This window comes from Poecilia reticulata, linkage group LG14, assembly GCF_000633615.1.
Source record: "Poecilia reticulata strain Guanapo linkage group LG14, Guppy_female_1.0+MT, whole genome shotgun sequence".
Taxonomy (NCBI): Eukaryota; Metazoa; Chordata; class Actinopteri; order Cyprinodontiformes; family Poeciliidae; genus Poecilia; species Poecilia reticulata.
This window is the reverse complement of record NC_024344.1, coordinates 13,072,024-13,078,941: the sequence shown is the minus strand read 5'-3', so window position 1 is coordinate 13,078,941 and position 6,918 is coordinate 13,072,024.

Here is a 6,918-nt window from a genome sequence, read left to right as displayed (position 1 = left end):
GAAGCTAAAGTCTTAAGGCAGTCACTAGTGGTCCCACTATCTGTGGAGGAACAGACGTTTTCTTGTGCTTCAGTGGAGAAGAAAAATGTGAGAAAGACTTTATCAGTTATTTGGTCAATCAATAAACTTGTAAAACACAAATCACATTGTTGCTGTACTTGCAGCCAGTAACATATTAAAGAAACCCTCCCGTCTTATTATTTTGTGTCCATAACAGCAGCTCAGAGACATCTTAGAGATTTTAAGGAGAGCCGTCGGCYAAATACGCTCTGGAACAAAGCCTGATAATCCGAAAAAAGACGCTCCACTGAAGCTTTATCATATTCAGAAATCAAACCATTGGGTGTTATTAAACCCAATCTGGGCAGAACACGATGCAGTGAGATTGACAGCCATGTTGCCGTGACCCTCTGGCCTTCTTTCTGTTGTCTAGCAACACAGCGGGAGCCTTCATTTACACTGCAGTTTCTCTTCGTTGTAATTGCAGCGACGTGCAGCTATGTGCTGGCTGGGTTTCGGTTTAGTGTTTTGTTATTAAGGGTTATCTTCAGCRATCAAACAGGTCACAAGATCATACTTTGCTTTGACAGGATGTGGAAACGTGAAACGCGCTGCGTRCTTCTGGTTGTGTTAGAAAATTAACTGAGTAAATGCATTACATTCTCATTTGATCCTTGCATGAAGTATAAAGTAAGCTGATGTTCAGAATAAGGAGTTCTAATCAGCAGTTTAAAATACTGATCAGAACTCTCATCAATATTAACTTCAAATTTGCTTTGTGTGAAAAACAATTTAAGTCGAGCATTAATTCCCCAAAGTGGACCGACGATGTGAAGCGCAACTTCAATAATTATCAAAATCATCAGATTTCAAGCTCTGAAGGTCAACTAATCAATGTTTGGATGCTACTGTATTCARTCTGTCTGTGCCTGGCAAGCTAACACCGTGTTGCGAGCTCTCTGCAGATGTCAGCCTGATGTTTTGTCAACATAAACTGTGCAGATTAATTAGTGAGCAGGCTGTCATCTTCTCTACCGTCTGCAYTCGGAAAGATCATTAAAGCGGATGTCTGGACTAAGCTGAGACATCTGGTAATGCCAAACCTTCCTTAGATGTATGCAATACCATGTAAACCTTTCAGAATATGCAAAAGGGRGACGTGATGCAGGTCTCCTTTCTGTCGTAAAAAGATTAACGTTTGCTGACTTTGAAATTACTTTGGGATGAATTGCTATGTAAATTATTGTTTTTGATTGATGAACCACTGAAAATTGGAGTTTAGGTTTGAGATTTTCCCAAAATAAAATTGAAAGTCGAYCTGCACAGTTGGTAGCAGCAAGAAAGTTCTTGGTTTGAATACCAATGTGGGGCCTGCCTTGTGATGAACTGGCAACCTTACAAATCATGCATCAGTTTGCGTCCGTTTTCATAATAGAGTATTAGTTTGCATTGTCCAAAAAAAGGAATTCACTTTAAAAAAGCAGTAGGAGTTATTGAAATCGCTTAAATTGCAATGACTATTTTATTATCAACAAGAAATATGTGATGTGCTGTTTTCAAAAATGACAGGATTATGAAGTAATTTTGTTTTTCTACCTTTTTTGCAGGGAAAATCTGGCAAGCTGTGCCCCTGAACACTTTCAAATTGAGGTCTCAGGTGTTAATTAGCTTGTTTGGGTTGTGGGTTTCCTAAGAAAGTCCAGCTTGTTAGACTCAGCAGACGGCCAGAATGCAGAATAGAGGAGGTAGGTGTTGCAAGCGTGTTTAAAGCTTACAGCAGCTTTAATGATGGTGTGTGCAAACACACATAAACAAAAAAAAAAAAAAAAAAAAACCAAGGCTGCCTCACACTCCAGAAGGAGAAAACACTCATCCAGTAATGGATGTCCACGTGTAAGTTGGGACGCAGAAAGGCAAACTGGCCAAGAAAAGCGCAGATGCAGACTAAAGCTTGCTCTTAGATGCAGTGGGCACAATGATTACTGCCAGGAAATACAGTGAACAAACAAGCAACAGAGTCAAAGAGAAATRAGGCCAAGAATAAAAAGGCAAATGTGCTTCATAAAGACAAAGACAAACAGAAACTGAGACAGAAGAAAGAGGGGAAAAATGCTCAAAACACAACTTCAAGGCAACATTACCATAGTGAAAGTTTCAAAACTTTTAGACATTCATTCAATAAATTAGAAAATTGAGTTAGAGCACATTTATTTCTGGAACTTTATTACTAAGTGAAAAACATTACATAAATTAATTACACACATATGAATGAATGATGATTTTTTTTATTTCTGTTAATTATGATTATTTTGCACTTAAGTGTAATGAATTTATCATACTTAAAGTTAAAATATTACCTCAGACCATTAAAAATGAATACAGTAATGTGGGATTAATNAAAAAAAAAAAAAAAAAAACCAAGGCTGCCTCACACTCCAGAAGGAGAAAACACTCATCCAGTAATGGATGTCCACGTGTAAGTTGGGACGCAGAAAGGCAAACTGGCCAAGAAAAGCGCAGATGCAGACTAAAGCTTGCTCTTAGATGCAGTGGGCACAATGATTACTGCCAGGAAATACAGTGAACAAACAAGCAACAGAGTCAAAGAGAAATGAGGCCAAGAATAAAAAGGCAAATGTGCTTCATAAAGACAAAGACAAACAGAAACTGAGACAGAAGAAAGAGGGGAAAAATGCTCAAAACACAACTTCAAGGCAACATTACCATAGTGAAAGTTTCAAAACTTTTAGACATTCATTCAATAAATTAGAAAATTGAGTTAGAGCACATTTATTTCTGGAACTTTATTACTAAGTGAAAAACATTACATAAATTAATTACACACATATGAATGAATGATGAWTTTTTTTATTTCTGTTAATTATGATTATTTTGCACTTAAGTGTAATGAATTTATCATACTTAAAGTTAAAATATTACCTCAGACCATTAAAAATGAATACAGTAATGTGGGATTAATRAAAAGTATGTGGAATKYATGCTCAGCGGTTGTCATTTTAAACAGGTACTTTCCTCACAAATGGACCTCATCTGAACACATATTCYATCTCCTTTGGTATAAATGTAGTTTTGCAAATCTGGTGAAATTTTTTTCTCATATAAATTTGAAAGCRTTCCCATCCTATAGTTGCTCTGACTGTATGTTGTGGGTCATATTCCTGCTGAAAGGTGCTCTAATGTTTTGCTGCCTTTAACAGGTTTTCTTCCAGGATCTCTTAGAACCTGTGGAAGAAAAGTCACCTGCATGACGCCTTTTCCATGTAAGTGAAAAAGTCCAGTTTTGTGCAGCACATCATCTGTTTATCTGACTCGTCTCTTACATGCTTTGTAGGGATCAAATTTCTGRAATACAAAACAGTGTTGTGTCATAATACGTAATTTCACTCTGTGGTTCTCTGCAGTTCCTGCAGAGCCTCGTGGCTACYTTTTGGAAGTCAGTGAAAGAACCCARCCTGCCAGTTGGATGAGAATGYCTTGGTAGGTYTGCAGTTATGGCACACTCTTTCCATTACTGGASGATGACTTGAACAGTGCTCCAAAACTTGTTTAGAATTTTGGATGTGATTTTATGACCTAATCTGCTCTAAATTACTCCAAAACGTAATCCCTGACCTGCCTGGTGTGTTCAGTGGTATTGATGATGCTGTTTGCTCACAGATGTTCTCTAACAGRCCTCAGACATTCACAGAACTGCATTTACAAAAGGGTTATATTTAATGCTGTCGGAGAATAAGGGCAAAATGAATGTAGCACTTTTCACTTTTGTTTGTAAAATAAAATGTTAGTTTGTAACATTACATTTTAATAAAATGGAAGTTTACCGCAACAAAATGTACATAGGTATGCACCCATGCATCCACATACTAAATTCAATTTAGAATGATCAGAGAAAAGTAGGCTATGTTTTTTTTTGCCATTGTAGGAAAACGCTGAGATAACTGGAGACAGATTTGAATTGGTCTCTGGTGGGTGGAAGAGTTTTAACTTCACTGCAATCAAAAATCAGCCTTCACGCATTATTTGAAGATGTTTTTCTTTCACGAATGGGGAAAAAAAAAAAAAAAACATCCTTGTGAAGACAATACAGTTAAGATGGCAAGTCTTTTCACGTCGCCATTCCATGGTTCGTAATGCAATGAGAGAATGGAAGAATACTGGAGGTCGAGTGGAGGTGTAGAGGCAGAACGTTTTAAAAAGCAAATCAAAACACTTTGCTGTGTTTCCAACCTGACTGCAAAAAGACAGGAAGGTTCTTCAATCTCTGGTGTTGTGTTTTAYTGCTGCCACTCCACAAATACCAGTGCTCAAATCTGACATTGAGGCAGCAACATTGAAATTATTGGGAGGAACAAGCAACTTGGTACACAGTTGAAACAAGCTGGTTTGGTATTGAATTAAATGTTGTACGTTTTGTCTGGAACGGAGAAAAAGAAATTGACAATATTTAATGGAAAGTACTTTTAAAGACACAAGTGGAACAGACATTTATGCTTCAGGGTGCCTCATTTTCTATTCAGAAGTTTCTCTCTGCCGTTTGAGATCATGAAAAATTTTATTACACCATTTCCCTGCAGTTGTTGACATTTTGACTTTTGTGGATGGTGAACAAAATACTCACAGTAACTGAAACTTAAGCACCTTTATTATCATAGCGTAGGATAGCAAAGTTGGTAATTTCAGAGTCCTGGGGTGATGGAGGTAAAAGTCATAAAATAAATAGTACCAACAGGAACCCCCCCCCAGAAGGAATAGCAATAATAAGATAACATAAAACAACAATAATCATAACATTTCAAAAATCAAATCAATGTGCTTATTTAGAAAAAACAAAACGGCAACTTATTCAGCAACTCTGACTGTGATCCTCATATWGTTGTGAAACTGACCTCATGACTCATTGTCAGCTGTTTTCACACATGAAAAACAAAGTTGTCAGTTATTTCAAACAAAACCATTATGTTATTCAGACAACACATCTTTTCAACAATAATGCTCCTGACTTCATTCAGACAAGTTTGCTATAGAATGATAGACACGTCTGACATTTTTCAAGAGGAAGTATTTCACCMAAGTCAAAACATGTCATATTGTTACAACAGGTTATACGAGTAGGTCAAACATCAAGTGTGATTTTTAAGAACAGAAACAGCTGCTGTGATCTCTGACCAGGACTTTTTTCTRTTATTACTACAATATTGCTTGAATTTCCACTTGCACGTTGTTTCCCAAGTTATGAACATTCTGATACATTTGCATAAATTTGTTATTTACCGTATTTTCCGCACTAGATTATAAGGTGCACCTTCAATAAATGGCCTATTTTAAAACTTTTTTCATATATAAGGCACACCGCATTATAAGGCGCATAGAATAGTCGCTACAGTTAGGGTTGCCACCCGTTCCCGTACAAATGTAGATGTGTAATAATAAAWAAGTGGTCCCCCAATACTTTATATAGTAGACTGCCCCAGTCATTGTTTCACTCACGGTGTTGGTGTTGTGATATTGTGCCCAACTGCTTTCTGGGTAACACAGGCCAACCAACACGCTGCCGCCGCAGTCTCTGTCTCTCTTCCCCGGCCCCCTTCACTCCTCGGTCGGCGAGGAGAGCCTTCCTTGACTGGGCCGGGGCGTGGCCAGACGATGGTCACCCTTCTCCGTTCGCGCACAGCATGTTCGTGGAGAACGTGGTGCTAAATGACCTGCAGACGACCTGATTATCAGGTCGGTAGACAGGTCAGTCAAACTTTATTAACAAACCAGCGTTCTGACAACTATCCCAGCATGCACCGCTCGCTTCTTCTTCTACGGGCAAAATGAAGTCGGCAGCTGCTTACCGTAGTTGCTAGACCTGTTGTGGCTCAATATTGGTCCATATATAAGGCGCACCGGATTATAAGGYGCACTGTCGGCTTTTSAGGAAATTGAAGGTTTTTAGGTGCGCCTTATAGTGCGGAAAATACGGTATATCWATCAATCAAATTTTATTTGTATAGCACATTTCAGCAGCAAGGCATTTCAAAGTGCTTTACATAATTAAAATAAAAACAGCATGTGACATTGAAGAWTGTCACATGCTGTTTGACATGTGACATTATTAACCGGAGTGGCTTATATGGTGATCTATTGTAATTCTTGGCAATCGGGAAACGTCAAAAGTTTATTTGACACAGAGGCGCTTTAACTGTTGCAGATCTAAGCAAAGTTTTCTCTTGTTCCCCGGACTTCAGTGCAATAAAATACTATGTACCTGCTGTAGCTAATTAATGAACGGATTGAACCATTTACTGCAGGTGAAAATTAATGGGAAGCTTTTAGAGCTAGGTTATTTATTTAATAACATGATCTGTCAGATTCTTCTGAACCTCTGATTATATGCCAGATTAACCCACCACTGCTGTGCATGTCTGTCCTTTAATGGGGCTCCTGCAGCTCACACTTTTGCTGTGTTGAAAGGGATTCGCTGAGTATATGTTATTAAGTTCAATTCAGTCAGACTGCTGTTGCACAATGTTAAAGGAAAGCAACGGGGTGCTCAATCAAACATGAAAATGACATGTTCACTTTCCGTCTGATTAATGGAAAGGAGTGCGTGACTGAGAGAGGTTTTTAAAGGACAACCCTCGCATTTGCATAATTAGAAAGAAAAGTCTTGCAAATCTAAAATGGAAATTTGGAAGCCATCCATCCATTTTTTTTCCCCCGCTTATCCAGGGTCAGGCTGCTGGGATCCTAAGTATAGGGAGGTCAGACATCCCTCTGCTCAGCCACTTGGGTTAGCTCCTCCGGGGGAATCCCAAGGCGTTCCCARGGAAGTCCCTCCATCACRTCCTGGGTTTTCCTTTGGGTCTCCTCTTGCTTGGACGTGCCCGGAAGACCTCACCAGGGAGGCGTCCA